Below are 17245 nucleotides of genomic sequence, written 5' to 3' on the forward strand. Positions count from 1 at the left end.
TTCTCGTCCGGAGGGAGTTGGTGCTGCTTGCGGAGCCCGGGGAGCCTCGGGCCGGAGCGCGTGTGCGGTTCCGCTCGGTCTTCTCAACCCTGAGCCGCAGGGGCGGCTTCGAGGTCTTGAGAGCGGGCTTGTCGGCCCCGGGCACCGGGCTGTTTCAGAACGACCCGTAAAAGGGACCGTGGCTCACTCGCGGCGGTGGGCCTGGCCTGCGGTCTCCAGGCTTGCGGCTTTCAGGCACGGAGAGCAAAGCGGGTCGCGGATGTGACTTCCCGGTTTGTTAATGGGTCGGAGGAGGCCGCCGTTAGTGTCCTCTTGCCGGGGCCGATTAGGGGCAGCTGTGGGACCTCCACTTCCCTGCGGCCACGTCTGCAGCTTTGGGCTTTTCTGTGGCTTGGTGGTGTGGTCTTGGTTTAAAGGTTTCTGTTTTTGTCATCAAATAATACATATCTTTGCCTCCCCCCCTTTTTTAAGTCAAAACATGGCTTCGCTTGCTTAGAAAAGCAAAGCTGATGTCCTGTATTCATGGGAAGCTCTTTGATGATACAGAACAGCCGTGTCCGACTCTTGGGGGCAGTGCCTTGTAACGGCCACTTGGCGTGCCGGGAAAGCAGCTGTGCTGGCATCCAGGACCGAAGGCATAAGGTGGCCTCCGCGTGGGTCCCCACTGCTGAAGCGTCACCACAGACAGTGCTCCCCTGGGACGGGGTGCCCCTCATGGGAGCTCTGGCAGGGTGTCTGGCACACGCTTCCTGCAGTAGGACGGCACCAGCTCAAAGGCAGGGCCATCTGTCTCTATTTTGATAATCAATCAAATGCCCAAATGGTTCTGGAAGACAGTTATGCAGAATGCAGCTGAGTAATAGGACTTTGTACCCGGCGAGCGTTGCTCATGTCAGTGGCGGAATCAGAGTCTGGGGTGCTCTCTGCACGCCCAGACGGGCCCCACTGTTTCCGGGAGCTGGGTCCCTCCCTCGGGTCTCCTGCCTTCTTGCACGGTGATGACACAGGGGTGCGAGCCAGCCCGTGATCCCCGCCGCGGCGTGCGCGGCTCTCACCCCTGCTCACGGCGCCCACCTCCCCAGCACGGAGGACCAGCCCCTTACGGTCGAGGCTGTGGGGGAAGCAATGGCTGCTGCGTCAGGAGGATCAGATGTGCTCCCTGCAAAGCCCCCGTGATCCTTGGCTGCTGTGCTGCGAGATCTTGGACCCTTTTGTGAGTTCATCTGGCCAAACATTTGCTTAATGGTTTCATCCAAATGCTGAACCAGCAGCAACAGCAACACGTCAGGACTTGAGGGGAAGTGCAGATGCGCAGCCCTGCCTCCACCCTGGTCCCACTGAGTCAGAAGCTCAAGGGCAGGGCTTGGTGCTCTGGGTTCTGAGAAGCCCTCTCCGACTCTGGTGCCTGCTTAGGTTTGAGAATCTGGAGAGAGATGGTTCTTTATTTTTTTAACGGTTTTTTAAAAATTTATTTTTGAGAGACAGAGACAGTGTAAACAGGGGAGGGTCGGAGAGAGAGGGAGACACAATCGGAAGCAGGCTCCGGGCTCTGAGCTAGCTGTTAGCACAGAGCCCGAGGCGGGGCTCAGACCCACGAACCGTGAGATCATGACCTGAGCCAAAGCCCGACGCCCTACCGCCTGAGCCCTCCAGGCGCCCCGAGGTGACTCTTCAAGGAGGAGGACGAGGAGGAGAGAAGGACTTAAATGGTCCCCAGGTGTGGATGAGGCAGCGACACTGTGGCGGCGACCACCTCGGTCAGCTCTGGCAGCTGGGGCACAACCCCGAGCGGCGCGGCTTAGACAACAGGTGTTTACACCTTGCAGTCTTGGCGGCTGGAAGTCTAGGGTCCAGGTGCCAAAAAATGTAGTTTCCGGTGAGGCTCTCTTCCTGCCCGATAGAAGGCCACCTGCTTGCTGGCCGTTCCTGTGTGCGGGTGTGGAGAGAGGAGGGGCTGTCTTCCGTCTCCCCCTCGCCTGTAGAAGCAGGGGTCCCACCCTTAAGACCGCATTTAACCTTAATTACCTCCCTGGAAGCCCTATTTCCAAATACTAACATTTGGGGGTTAAGATTCCATCATTTGAATCTTGGGGGGACAAAATTCAACCTGTAAAGTGATGCTGATGGTGATGATCATGATGGTGGTGATGATGGTGATGGTGATGGCAGTGATCATGATGGCGGCGGCAGCGGGACGGTGGGGGTATCGATGATGGAGATGAGGCTGGGCATGATGGTGGTGATGGTGGTGACGGTCATGATGATGGTAATGATAATGATGGTGATGATCACGATGACGGTGGGGGTAGCGATGATGGAGATAAGGCTGGGCATGATGGTGGTGATGATGGTGGCGGTGATGGTGACGATGGTGAATCCAGTTGCACAGAATTTTAAAGCTTACAGATGCTCTTCTGGGTGTTGTCATTTGATGTTCAAAATCCCAGTGAGGTAGGCATTTTATCCCTGATACATAGACGAAATGGAATGATAGAGAAACGGATGCACAGGAACGCAAAGTAAGTTAGTGGCCGAGCCTGTGGTCTCCAGGCCTCCTGACCTCAGCCCAGCACTCGGGGGTCTGGCGTCACACAGACGGAGTGCGTGTCAGGGGTCCCTTGCTCTTTGGGTTGCTCAGTCCAAGGGGGAAAAGCAATCCAATGTATCCTGACTTTGAAGATAAACAGGATGGCAGGAAGTCTGGAGACACACAGGTGTACGTGAAGGTGGAGTGCGGGTAGCAAGGGAGAAGGCAGGGCGGCTGCTGGCGGCCCATTTGCCAGCCCCGCTCAGCCAGGCGCCCATACCGCTGTCCACTCAACGGTAGTGTGGGCTTTACCGTGAAGTTCTTCTGCAGAAGTGGTTCACGTCTACAGTCAGTTGACTTAGAGCAGAGGAGAGGCGCCCTCTGTAATGTCGGTGGGCCTCGTCTAATCAGTAGGACGCCTTACAAGAACAAAAGAGGTTTCCAGAGAAGATGAAATTCTGCCTCAAGACTAACGTAGAAGGTCTGCCTGAGTTCCCAGCGCCCCAGCCTGTCCCACGGATTTTGGACTTGCCAGAGCCCACGGTTGACTGCGCACACGTCCTGTTGGTGTGTTCCCCGGGGAGCTCTGGCCTGCACCCAGGGAACTAGGAGTCCGTCCCGCCTCCCAGCAGCTCCTCCCCAAAAGGGTTCCTTGGTGTTTGCAGGCCAGGCCTCTAGCCCCCCGGCATGCATATTTGGAGAGGTGGCCTTTCTCCTCACGTGGGCTGCTGGTCAGATGTCCGGATGCAGGAGAGCATGTGGAAGAAGAAGAGGAAATGGTGAGGGGGGGTCTTCTGAAGGCCTGGCGTCCAGTGTAAACACAGGCAGGATGTTGGAGGGCTGGGGGGGGGGCGGTGGGAAGAGGCAGGAAACATCAAGGTGGCATGCGGGGGCGTCGGCTACCTTTCGGTGGGTGCGCCCGCCCGCCTGGCACTGAACCTTCCTCACGTCCTCAGGAGCCATTTCTCCTGGGGCTCCTCTCCAGGAAAGCCCACGGCTCATAAGGGTCAGTGCAGCTTGCGCTTGGCCGCTGGACCGTGTGCTCATCCTCGACCACCACGCTGGCCCTAGAAGCTGGAGGAAGACCAAAGCAGGAAACAGGGGTTACTTCTTAAATCCTGGGGCTGTGGCTGCCTTGTGTCCTTGAAATCCACGTGGGTTTTAGTGCAAGGGTCAAGGCCCATGACCCGACACTCCGTGCTGATGTCGTGAGCAGGGTCCCAGGATCTCTCCCGTTGTGCTGTCTTCTGTGTGGCACATGGTAGGAGGGGACGCTGGGAAGGGGCAGAATTAGTGTAAGACGGCACTAAATGCACCCTCACCGACTCGCAGAGGGGCCACGTGACCACGTCCCGACTCACCCTCCTGGCCTGCACGCTCTGCTCCCGACACCTACTTTTCCTCAGGCACACCAAACACGTTCCTGCCCCAGGGCCTTCGCACTTGCTGTGCCCTCTGGGATCAGAACCCTTCCCCTGGGTGTGCTGGGTTTCGTCCCCCACCCCCAGTGAAAGGGCCCTGTGGGGCCTCCTGTCGACCGGGGCAGCTCCGATGGCAAGTGGGGCCGGCTCAGGGAACCGTGGCGTGGAAGGCAGACACTGAGCAAGCCACGGTACAGATGCTGGACAGAACCTGAGGAACTTAGCGACCAGAAGGGAACTTTAAAAATACACACGGTGTCCTCAGTGCAGCTGGGGAGATAGAGCATGTGTGTGACGTGTGGCATTGAAGGGGCTCCTGACGATTCACAATGACAGCAGCAACCCTGAGGAGGGACATCAGGAGATGGCAGGGGAAGTGGGGTGTCAGAAAATTTGGGGAGTCATCAACCATGTGGGCCCAACATCTAAATAACAGAGTTTCTGGAGGAAGCAGAGAAAAGCAGAGAAGAAATTAGCAAAGAGCTCATTCAAGAGAATGCCACCGACCAGGATGCGAGAATCTCGGTCGAAAGCACCCCTGAATTTTCTAGGGTGACATGAGCAAAAGCCCGGGGCCAGGACAGGGTCACGAGAGCCCAGAATTTTGGGAATAAGAATAAAAACATGATTTTTTTTGGTTAATTTCTTCATGTTTTTATTTATCTTTGAGAGCAAGATGGCGAGTGGGAGAAGGGGAGAGACAGACAGACAGAGACACAGAATTGGAAGCAGCTCCAGGCTCTGAGCGGTCAGCACGGAGCCCGATGCGGGGCTCGAACTCATGAGCTGTGAGATCGTGACCTGAGCCGACTGAGCCCTCCAGGCGCCCTGTGATTCTTTTATTAATATTTATATATCTAGTTTTTGAGAGAGAGAGGGTGGGAGGGAGAGAATCCCAAGCAGGCTCAGCGCCGTCAGCACAGAGCCGGACGCGGGGCTTGAGCCCACAAACCATGAGATCATGACCCAAACTGAAACCGAGAGGCAGATGCTTACCTGAAGGAGCCACTGAGGCGCCTCAGAACACGATTCTTAAGTGTCAAGAGAGAAAAGCCAGTTTCCACATAGAGGACCGGGGCTCACACACCGGGCAGCAGCGCTGGGAGCTCCCGCCCGTGACCTCAGTTCTTCTGTGAGACTCGGAGGAATCCGCCTTCCAAGCCAGCATTGCAGGGGAGCGGTGTGAGGGTGCACAGGTGCCCCGCACGTGCACGTGGGCTCAGGGCGCTGCTGGAGGGCGCCCTCCACCCAGCGGGGGGCCAGCGAGGACGGGGAGCCACGCAGGGGCCAGGCGGCACCAGGAGTGCTGCCTGGAAACAGAGGAAATGGGCGTCACCCCGTGTGTTTGACCTCGGAGGACCCCCGCTCCGCCTGACTTACACGTCCCTCAGGAGGCAGGGACGGGGGCGCCTGGGCGGCTCGGTGGATTAAGTGTCTGGCTCCTGATTTCCATTCAGGTCGTGATCTCACGGCTCATGAGTTCGGGCCCCACATCGGGCTCTGGGCTGGTCCGGATGCTGCTGGGGATTCTCTCTGCCTCTCCCTCTGCCCCACCCCCGCTTGCTCTCTTTTTCAAAATAAACAAACTTAAAAAAATATGATAAAAGAAATCAGAGATGGACTGATTATCGGTAGACAGAAAAGCAGATATTAAAGCACGGCTGTTACTCAAGAGAAAAGCGGCCACAGCTGGCCGGCCCGGCGGCTGCGGGAAGGTGTGGGCCGCGGGGCGGTGGGAGCAGCCGGGGCACGTCGGCACTGGGCTGCGTGGCGAAGGCGCGGCACCCTCGTCTTCCCTGGCGGCACGTCATAACCAATATTTGGACCGAAAGAGGTCACGACGGGTCAGCAGAGCTGTGCTGCCTCCACACACAAGGTAAAGCCTCAAGAAAGCGTCCGCGTGCCGGGCGCGGTGGGGGCCCGATGCCCTGTGGCCGCGTCGCCCGTGTGGGAGATTTGACTTTCAGACCATCCGTTCAGATGTATGGCCCTGGTAAAAAGTGACCATATTTTACTTTCTGGACGAACATCTCAGGCCGTCTGGGGGGCTCGGTTGGTTGAGCGTCCGACTTCGGCTCAGGTCACGATCTCGCAGTTCGTGGGTTCCAGCCCCGCGTCGGGCTCTGTGCTGACCGCTCAGAGCCTGGAGCCTGTGCTTTGGATTCCGTGTCTCCCCTCTCTTTGCCCCTCCCCTGCTTACACTCTGTCTCTCTCTCAAAAATTAACATTAAAAATTTTTTCAAATCTCTAGTAGCTCCCCTCCCCGCACCGTGATGGCACCTTCGCCTGAGGCTCCTGCTCCCCCGTCAGGACCCGCGTTGTCCCCCCACAGGGTGTATTCCTGGTGAGCCTTGGGCCGTGGACCCTCGCTTTCATCCTCACGTTACGGGGTAACAGGCCGCGTACGCGCCGTGTTGGGAGGGATCCTTCCTGCTTCGGCCCCCACAGCCCCCGCTGAACTGTAAAGTTCACGTCCTCCTCCAGCGCCAGACCTGGAACCCTGGAACCGCAGTTGACGTGCGCTGCGGCTGTCGGAGACCGTGGGTCACGCGGTCCTTGCGACTCTCCTCACCGGGCACTGAGGGCGATGTTAACGGGACGGCAGGTGGACGCCGGGTGCGAATAACCGGCCTGAGATGCCCGTGAATCAGCTGTTTCTCTCCTGAGCAGATACCTGCCCCCCGACGTAGGTCCCTGACTGGTCAGCTAGAAGCGAAGCGGTGGAGACGCCCCGTGTCAGTCCGCGGGGCCGCCAGCACAGGGCAGGACGGGCGCCCCAACGCCGGACACTGCCGTCACAGTTCTGGAGGCTGGGGGTCGGGGATCCAGGTGCCAGCGGCTCGCCGGCTGGCGAGGGCCCCCTCCCGGCGCGCAGACGCCATGCGCCCCCGTGTCCTCTCCTGGCCTCGCCCCCGCGTGTCATGGGGGCACGGGGCTCCGCCGTCCTCTCTTGTCAGGGCGTCCTGCCATGGGCCCCTCCCCATGAGCTCTTCTGACCCTAACCACCTCCCAGAGGCGCCACCTCCAGATACCACACACGGCGGGCAGGGTGAGCTTCAACACGGGGCTTTGGGGGACGCGAACATTCTCCCCGTAGCAGACCCGAATGGCAGGGACGTGTGCTCTGGGTCAGGTGCGCTGGGTTCTCCGTGTGCTGCTCTGTATCTGCGCGGTGTTTGCCTTCGACTCTGTCCCCTGCCGTCACTCGTCACACATGGCTCTGGGAGCAGCTCCCAGAGCCACGTGTCCACGTGCACATCCCGGGAGGTGTCCGCCCAGTCACCAGGACACTGGCCTCCCAGCTGTCTGCAGGGGTGACGAGGGCGGGACTTCCATTTCTGGGACCATGCGAGCGGCCGGCAGCTTTCTGGGCCTCGGGTTCAAATTTCAAGAATCCGGGTGAAGATCAGCCAGGAAGGCCTGCTTGATATTGGGGACCGTGGGCTCCCACCTCGCCACCCGTCTGGGCCCCGCGCCCCCTGGGCTCCTACCTCCCCGCCCGTCTGGGCCCCGCGCCCCCTGGGCTCCCACCTCCCCACCCGTCTGGGCCCCGCGCCCCCTGGGCTCCCACCTCCCCGCCCGTCTGGGCCCCGCGCCCTCTGGGCTCCCGCCTTCCTGCCCCATTTGCCGCTCTCCCCACCGGGCTGAGCAGGCTCTGGGAGGGCAGGCACGGGGCCCCTGCTGTCGCCGTGGCTTTTCCTCATGTGGCACCTGCCGGCCGTCGTGGGCACGTGAGTGCCGCGGCCCCGTGCCCCCGCTTGCTGTTACTTTGCTTGAGCTGACGTGCCTCAGGGTCCCTCCCTACCTGCCTCTCCACGGAGCTTCACCTGCAGGCGCACCAGCATTTCATCAGGTATTATGTGTATCGCTGAGCTTTATGTATAAAAACAGTGAGATATTTTCGTCCCCCGAGAACTGTTTCCCCCCGGGGGTGCCGCGGTATCCCCCCTTTTGAGAAAGTTTCTGTGCTTGGAAAGCCGCCAGCTCTTGCATAATCGAGTCACTTCTGGGGATCCTCAGGAAGGAGAGGACAGTGGTGTAAGACAGCCCACGTGCCTCACAGCCTGGGGGCCGGGAGCCCGAATCCAAGTGTCTCAGGGCTGTGCTCCCTCCGGAGGCTCTGGGGGCGGGTCCTTCCGGCCCCCTCCGGCTTCTGGGGCTCCAGGGGTCCCGGGCTGTGGCTGCGCCCCTCCAGCTCCCGCCTCAGTGGTCGAGGGGCCCCTCCTCTGTGTTCAGATCTCCCTCTCTCTCTCTCTCACAAGGACACCCATGGTTACGTTTAGGCCTCACCCGGACAAGCCCGGACAGCATCTCCGCCTCTAGATCTTGAACTTGACGGCTCTGCAAACACCTGTTTTACTATGGAAGGTCATGTATCTGCTCCAGGGATCTAGCCATGGAGTCTTTTGGGGGCAGTCATTCTATCCACCCCGACAGGGAAAGATGGTGGCCAGTCAGAGGAGAAGGTTCTGGATAGGGGCTCATGGGCACCCTTCCTGTGCCTGGAGCCCCTCCCTGACGGCCTGGCCGGTCCTGTTCTCTCCTCGCCCCTGGGGACGCTCACAGCCCCCCCAAGGGGGGTGCCCCCAGGTCCCCTCACCCCACGTCATCATTGTCTCCCGGGGTCTCTACTCTCCCACCTAGCCCCAACCCTAAGCCTTTGCTCCTCACCCGTCGAGTTACCTTGCGTTACTTTTAGGAACACGCCCTTCCTTGGGGAGGAGATGCTGTTCCAACAGAACCGCGGAGCGGGAACTAAACAGATGGCATTCACGAAGCCGTCCACCTCTGCCTGCTCACTCAGGGCTGTTCAGCCTCTGAGCGTCCACGCCAGGCTTCCGGGCATTAGAGATGTGCCTGGGACCCCTGCCCCACCTCAGCGATGCTGGGACCCTGTCCCAGGGCCCCCAAGCCGTTGTCCCACAGGGTCACATCAGAAGGTCTGATTCTGGACCAATCAGTCTGTGCTCCCTCGGAAGCTGGGACAGAGCCGGGGCAGTCCAGCCAGGCCATGGAGACCCTGGGGGGGGCAGCGGGGAGCCGGGGCGGGGCGTGCCGGGGGAGGCAGGGAGTGAGGATGTGACGCGGATCCGGAGACAGCACACGCACACGCACACGCTAACGAGAGGAACGGCCCCGTCTGGCCACACGTCCTCCACGGGGTTTTCCTGAGATTCGCCCCTGACGGCTGTTTTGTGCTTGAGCCCGGAGTGGCTGTGCGCTGCTCAACACAGCAGTCCCTGAGCTGAACGGGGCCGCCGCCTCCCGGCCCAGACTCTGCTTCCCTAGTCCTGCCCTCCCGTCGTGCTCTCTGCCTCGGTGCTGGGGTGGGACCAGGCGCGCTGAGCGCTCCGTGTGCTTTTGGTCCCTGCGGATGAGAGGCACAGGAATAGAACTTGGGTCACATGCCAGGGTCATCTCACACCTGGTCGTAGGACCAAGTTCGTGTGGCCAAAAGGGAGCTCTTTGCAAGAGTGTGCGGATGCCTGAGGCATCCACGCGTGTGGGCTGACCCCGCTCCTGGGCCCGAGGAGGGGAGACAGCAAGGGACCCCGCTCCTGGGCCCGAGGAGGGGAGACAGCAAGGGACCCCGCTCCTGGGCCCGAGGAGGGGAGACAGCAAGGGACCCCGCTCCTGGGCCCGAGGAGGGGAGACAGCAGGGCTCTGCTGATGGCGTGCATGGCCCCCCGTCCCCCATCCGAAGCCCACCTGGGTGGGAGGCAGGCCTCGCGCGGCCGCTGAGCCCAAGGGGTGTCGCCGGGCTGGGTCCTCCGTGGAGCCAGTCGGCACATCTCCACGAAGCGCTTTGGGGTTTCTGTTTGGTTCTGAGTTTTCAGACCTTGGTGCTGGTTGCCCGTTGACTTTGGGACTTCTGTAAGATGACTGCGTTCTCCAGAGCTAGTTCTAGAAGATGCCCCAGGGGCGCCCTCTGTTCGGATGCATCTGGGTGTCTGCTGTTGGGGGACGTTGAATGTTCCTCCCACGACTTGTCATGAAAGCCCAGGCCTCTCCGCTCGGCGTCTCCGCTGGCCCGGGGCCGGCAGGTGTGACGCTCGGGTGCCGGGCGGCCCCGGGTGCGGGCAGCACGGAGGGCCCGTCTCACCCCACCGACTCATGGGCTGCAGTCGGTCCCAGCAGCATTTCCAGGAAGGTCAGGCCGGTCGAGGAATCCCAGGGAAGGAAACGGATGCCAGGAAGCTGGTTCCGGTGAGGGTGGTTCCTCCCGGGAAGTTCAGTGCTGGCTGAATCACGCCCGCGACCGCCCGTGGTGCCGGGGTCATTACCCGCCATTTGGGATCCTCGCTGTCTACGCTCACTCACATCCTCTGGTCCCTCCTCTGTAGGGGCCTGTAGGGAGCTGGGGACGGAGAAGAGACAGGTCCCTGCCCTGCCACCGATCACCTGGCCACCATGCTCCTGTGCTCGCTCTCTCGCTCTCTCGGACAGTGGTCTCCATCCTGGCTTCTGCCTTTGAACGTGGTCCTCCAAAGCCACAGAATTGACAACAAACTAGAGAAATCTCTAGCAAAGACAAGCATGCGGTGTTCACAGCTCCTTTTGTCTGTTGCTTTAAAGGTAGTTGGAGCTTCTCATGTTGGTGTTAGCGATCAGATTCTTCTCCATCCCTTTTTTTTTTAAGTTTTTAATGTTTGTTTATTTTTGAGAGACTGAGTGTGAGTGGGGGCGGGGCGGGGAGGGGGACACAGAGTCGGAAACAGCTCCAGGCCTCACTTGAGGTTCTCCACGGAATCAGGCTCCCACCCGCTCGACCAGCTGCCTCAGACGTCTGGCCTCACCTGTCCTCCCTTCCAACAGCCAAGCTTTCCCTTCTAGGCGCCCGTGGGACCCAGAGGACGGACAGGGCCATGATTCCCGTGGTCTCTCCTAGTGACCACAGACTTGGGGATCTGGGCAGTCCTCATGGGTGGGGACAGGTCTTGTAACAACATCCCCCCTCCATCCGAGTATCTGGGCAAGTGGCTCACGGTATCACAGATCTCAGAGGCCACGTGACCCTTGCCTGGGTTTTGCCCAGCAGTTACCACGTCCCCACAGTCTTGGCTTCCCCTGCCTGGACTCCCTCAGAGACGGGGAGCCCCTCAACTTTCCGAGACGGCCTGCTGCCTTAGGCTCCCTTCCTTGCATTGCATGTCCCCCGTCCCTCCACTCCGGCCCCGATCCACCGGCCCCACGGGTCAAGCCCGCCTGTCAGGGCTGACTGCTCTCAAAGCCGGCAGGGAAGAGGCCCAGGACACGGAGCAGGAGGAAAGGCGTAAACAGGGTGTGTAATTGGGAGATCTTTTCTGAAGACCGAGTTCAGTATCTTCATGAATTATTGAAACGGAACTCGGCGTCCATGCTCAGGGACGCTTACTCATGTCAACGCAGTGGGAGGATTTCTGTTTATAAAACAGGTACCAAGACTCGTTTGTCTCCGTGTGTTCCTTTGGAGTCTGTTTCATATTGTGGGCTCTTTTTTTTTTTTTTTTTTAATGGAGCAGCTCACATCCTGAGCTGCCTTAACAAGTACGTGACATGTGCCTGCCTGGGGCCCTCCTTCGCTCCGGGCCTGGCAGCAGAGGGCCCGAGCCAAGGGTCACCTTTCCGTCTCAGGCAGGTGGGGAGGCACCAGCCAGGAAACAGAAGCGGGACTAGCGACTGGTGGCAGAAAGCGGGGAGTGCCTCTCCTTGTTAACGTGGCCAGACCGGGGGGGATTCTGAAATCTCGTCTCCCATCTCATTATTTGCAAGGCTCCGGACTTGTGAACTCGCCTGGTCCCCAAAACTTGTCACCCCCAAAGAAAAGCAAGGAGCAACTTTTCGTTTGGCATTTCTGTGTTCTTTGTTGGTGTTTTCCGACTCCACACAGCCCCCAGACGTAGCATTGGAGAGCTGAGCGGTGATGCCGAGCGCGGGAACGTGCCTTAGGGTGAAAACGCGTGTGTCAGCTCAGGTGGGCCGTGCCTCCGTGAGGCCAGTGTTGGTGAGTCCACTGCGTGTGTCAGACAAGGTGCCCTCGCACAGATGTGCTCACCCAGCCAGCTGTGCGTGGGTCACTTGGTGAAAACGTGAGCAGAGCCCCTGCGTCTCCCGGTTCAGGGGTCTCTACATCCCCGCCCACAGCGGCTTCGTAGCGAACCACGGAGAGTAAGGAGGACGGGCTACCTGCGCGCCGGGTGGTAGGAGGCTGGTGCTGCGCGTGCCCCGCACCGAGCTGGCGGTGCTCCTGGCGTCTCAGCCGAGACCTGCCAGCCCGACGGTAGGTCTGCTTTCCCACTGAGACCATGTCACGGGCACCAGGCTCCGAGGGAGAAGCGCCTCCCTCGGGTGTTGTTTCTACCAGGGTTTAGGTGTCTGGCTCCCTGCAGAGGCACATTTCACGATTTCTGCTGCGTCGGCGGCAGGTGCCGGGGGTGGGGCTCGGATCCGGGAAGAGACTCCAGGACGTGTTTTGCCGACGTGCCATTTCCTTACTGAGCGTTTCCAAAGGTCTCCAGGGGCACCCTCAGCCCTCGGCCGCCCCGTCTACAAGCCTTGACGGGTTTCCGTCACTTCGGGTGGTCTTCAGTGAAGACCACGTGTTTCTCAGCCCAGAGTCGACGTAGCTGGACACCTTTGAAATATTTATTCCGTAAAGTCGCTGATGAGACGTGGTGTCTGCTTACCCATTGCTTTCTTGTACAGAGAGCACATCAGGCTGCTGATTCATGCAGATCTAAATAGCGGCCTGCTGTGAACCCCACACCCCGTCCCTCTGGGTTGCAAACTGTCCTATGGTAGCTGGCTCTGCACATTTCCTTGGTGGTCGTGGAGGGAGGCTTAGCGGAATGGTGTGCAGCGGGCAGGGGTGTTCGGGTCCATCTGCCGAGAAGCTGTCCTCCTGGGGCCGGGACGGTGGTGGGGAGGGAGGGTCCAGCTGACCCAATGGCCAGAGGACAGAAAGTACAGAAGACACCATCTGTGTCCTCAAAGCATTGCGTTTTGAGGGGAGACCTAAGCCAGACCCCAGGGTTGCTCATTACGGGTGCCATTCTTTGACCATGGCCTCTCAGCAAGGCAGTCCTACGTGAAGGCTCCAACTCGGAAGGAGAGGAAGACCAAGGGAGAGAGGCTGAGGTCGGGCGTGCTCTCCAGACTCGAGAGAGAGCCTGACCACTGGAGCCTCCGGATGGATGAAAATGGTTCAGATGTGAAGTCAGGGGTCTCAGCCGCACGATCCCAGGGACGGGGATGCGAGGGATACGGACCCTAGTGCGTCTGAAAGCCAGCATCTCACAGCTGCACCCAGACCTGGCCTGCCTTCCTTGTGGTGACCTGACCCCTGGTGGTTAGTGCCCCGCTGCGGGTGGACACAGGACTCGCCGCTGTGTCTGGGGTCTGCCTTCTCGTGGGCTGGGTGCCAGGCTGGAAGGAGGGAGGCTGCCTCGCCAAGCTGGCCACGGGTCGGTGGACTGGTCGGGAGCTCAGGGACGCAGGCGGAAGCCAGGGATGCAGGCCGGTACCCGAGTGGGAGGGTTACTCCCAGCCCTGTCCCCCCTCTCCCCCCGTCGTACACGCAGCCACTGCCCAGGAGCTGTGGGCACCGTCGTCTCTCAGCCCCTCCCGCCCCCGAGACCAGACTTTGTCCTCCTGACATTTGATACACTTGTCAGCGTATGTCGACTCCTTGAAGATTGGCCCTTGGCTTCTGCCTGGCTGGGGGTGTGGGCTTGGGCCGCTTTGATGTAGGTTTGTAATAATGCGACCAGTATTGTGACTCGTAGCAGCCGTAGGCTTCAGATTTTTTTTAAAATAGTTTATTGTCAAATTGGTTTCTGTAGAACACCCAGTGCTTCTCCCCACAAGTGCCCCCCTCCATGACCAGCACCCCCGGCCCTCCCTCCCTCTCCCCCTTCAACCCTCGGTTCGTTTTCAGTATTCAAGAGTCTCTCATGATTTTCGTCCCTCTCTCTCCCCAACTCTCTTTCCCTCTTCCCCTCCCCCAGGTCCTCTGTAGGTTTGTCCTGTTAGACCCAGGAGTGCAAACATGGTATCTGTCCTTCTCTGCCTGACTTATTTCGCTCAGCACGACACCCTCGAGGTCCATCCACGTTGCTACAAACGGCCAGATGTCATTCTTCCTCATTGCCATGTAGGACTCCATCGTGTATATAAACCACATCTTCTTGATCCACTCATCAGGTGATGGACGTTTAGGCTCTTTCCATGATTTGGCTATTGTATGACCCAGCAATAGCACTGCTGGGGATCTACCCCAGGGATACAGAAGTGCTGATGCACAGGGGCCCGTGGACCCCAATGTTCAGATCTTTAAAAAAAATAAACTGGATCCTTTCAGGTTTGCTTATAATTTGAAAGCTCAAGATTTTATTGTATTTTTATTATCACTAACGCGACTTTCTCTTCCTTGTCTCTCAGCTTGGGGGACACACTTAGAAGTTCTGTGCGTGTTTGGTTTCGTGACCCGTCACTTCCTTATTTGGTTTCCATTTGCATCGCGTTTCTTCCTGAATTTCTGTGTTCCCCCCACGAGTGCTGGTGAAACATCATCTGCTTTGGTCTTTCTGTGGATGATTTACTCAGCCTTATTGTTGGCATATCTGTGTCAGGGGTGGGCTCTAGATTGGCATCGGGCCCCAACCATCCTGTCTTTGTCGGGTGTGGGTTCTAGATCAGCGTCGCCCCTGTCCTGTCTTTGTTGGGTGCTGGTTCTCGGTCAGCCCTTCCTTCTGGTCTGACCCCTCCTGTTTCTTTTCATGTAAGTTTTTCTTTTCATGTCATTTGCTTTACAAGTGTTCTCTTTGTTTCCAGCATTTGCTTAGATGTAGCTTCTCCTGCATTCAACTTGCCCAAAATCCACACTCCTTTTTGAGTCTTTGGATTCGTGTATTTCATCAGCTGGGTCTTCATGCAAATCGCACTTCTGCCCCTGACGGGTCTTGCCTTGCAGCGTCCAGCCACACATGTCCGAGCTTCCCGGGAGCTCCGTTCCTCCGTGCCGTGGTCCGCCTGCCTCTGCCCTCTGTGCTTCACTCGTGCACTTCCTACTCACCTGTTTCCAATTTTCTTACTCATCTCTGTGCGGTTGGATCCTGAACCCACCCTCTCGGTCCTGAATTGCAGATACTGTATTTTCAGGTCTGGAGTTTATGGTCAATTCTTTTTTTCTTCTTTTTTTAATATTTGAAGTATAACTGACATACAGTGTCACAGTAGTTTCAGGCACATGAGGTAGTGAGTTGACAGTTCTGTATCTCCCTCGGGGCTCACGGTGGTGTATCATCGATACATTGTTACTCGATGGTGCTCCCGCCGTGGGCTCCTCAGCCTCTGTGCCTTGTTTATTTTAGAACTGGAGCTTTGTCTCCTTTAACGTCTCTGTTTTGCCCATATCCCCGCCCGTTGGCAGCTATCAGGCTGTTTTCTGTATTAAGGGTCTGTTTGGGGTTTTTAAATTGTTCATTTGGTTGTTTTGTTTTCTTTTTTTAAGATTCCACATGTAAGTGAAATCGTATGGAGGTTGTCTTTCTTAGTCATATCACTCAGCTAATACTCTCTAGATCCATCTACGTTGCTGCACATGGCCAGATCTCATCCTTTTTAATGGCAGAGTAATAGTCCTGTAGTAGTCCTGTGAGGGGCTGAGTAACATATACATACATACACTGAGTATACATCCCTACACATGCTCACACACACCACGTTTTCCTTACTGTCCTTCCACGAACACTTGAGTTGTTTCAGTATCTTGTTTATTTAAATAATGCTGCAATAAACATAGCGGTACATAATCTTTTTGGATTCATGGCTTCGTTTTCTTTGGGTACATTCCCAGTACTGTAATTACGGGATCGTAGGTAGTTCTCTTTCAGGTTTTTTGAGGAACCTCCACAGTGTTTTCCAGAGCGGCCGTGCGTGTTTGCATTGCCACCAACAGTGCACAGGGGCCCCTCTTTCTCTGCGTCGTCACCAACTCCCGTTGTTTCTTGTCTTTCTGAGTCTAGCCCTCTGAGACAGGTGTGAGGTGGTATCTCACTGCGGCTTTGACTCGCACGTCGCTGATGATGAGGGACGTTGAGCGTCTTTTCATGTGCATGTTGGCCACGTGTATGTCTTCCTGGGAAAAATGTCTATTCCGCTCCTCTGCCCATTTTTAATTGGATTATTTGGGAGTTTTGGGTGTTGATTTGTTTCAGGTCTTTATATATTTTCAAAATTAACCCCTTATCGAATATACATTTCCAAATATCTTCTCCCATTCTGCACGTTGTCTTTTTGTTTGGTTATTGATTTCCTTCCCTGTGAAAAGCTTTTGAGTTTGGTGCAGTCCCAACAGGGAATCTCTGTGTTTGGTTCCCTCCCCTCAGGAGGCACCTCCATACAGGTGCTGCTTTGCTAGGACTGCCGTCCACGAGGCCGCTGCCCCGTTTTCTCTTCGGAGACGTATGGCTTCCGTCCCCACCTGGAGGTCGTCCATTGACTCTTTTGTAGGTGTTCCAATTCTCTGAGGAATCTCGCCATCTTCTCAGCTCTTTTCCCTTGTTGGTCCTTCACTTTCTGGGAAATACGAGTTATCATAAAGCTCCTAGCAGCTCCTGCAAGGGTCTGCCCCGTGCATGGGTCTGTTTCTGTTGACTGAGTTTTCTGTTGTTTCTCCCGCCACCTGGCACTGCCCCGGGAATGATCGGTGGTTGTTTATAGAACGCTGAGCATTGCGTTTGGTTTTCTTTAATGTTCCAGAACCAGGCTTGTCTCGCTCAGGCCCCAGCCCCGCTCACGGCGGCTTCGGGCAAACACGGCCCGAGGACGCTGCCGGGCCGGCCTTACCTCCCGTCCGTCCTCTGCCGCAGAGAACAGGTGGGCGTCCCCGGCTCCGGGAGGAAGGCCCCGCCTGGGGGACAGGGTGGCAGTGAGGCCCGGGAAACACCCCCAAACACACCCAGGTGTGTGCCCGCCCAGGTGTGCAGATGGAGTTCAGTTATGCAAGTTCATGTTTTACCTGATTGTGTTTCAGCAAACAGCCCAGAAGGCTTTAAGGGATGAGTTTGATGTCAGAGCTAAGAGACGCATCTTTCCATTTACCGCCAAGCCGGGCTCCTCTCTGGGGGCTGCGCTCCCGCCCTCATCCCCGGCGGGCCCGGCTGACCGTCTGCGGGGCGAGCACCCCCCCGTGGGTGTGTGTGCTCTCCCCTCGTCCTGACTCAGGGGCCACGTGCTGGGTGATCTCGGGGATCTGAGGTTGGCCGGGCAGGGACGTCGCAGAGCTGGGCTCAGCAGCTGAGGCCCTCGGATCGAA

At 57.9% G+C, this 17245-nt stretch overlaps 1 protein-coding gene across 1 annotated transcript in view; it reads left to right on the forward strand.

Moving 5' to 3' along the window:
* SHANK2 (SH3 and multiple ankyrin repeat domains 2) overlaps positions 1-17245 on the forward strand; it is a 463461-nt gene that overhangs the window by 124722 nt on the left and 321494 nt on the right. The window lies entirely within an intron of this gene.

The sequence above is a fragment of the Suricata suricatta genome, chromosome 11 (assembly GCF_006229205.1).
Source record: "Suricata suricatta isolate VVHF042 chromosome 11, meerkat_22Aug2017_6uvM2_HiC, whole genome shotgun sequence".
NCBI classification, from domain to species: domain Eukaryota; kingdom Metazoa; phylum Chordata; class Mammalia; order Carnivora; family Herpestidae; genus Suricata; species Suricata suricatta.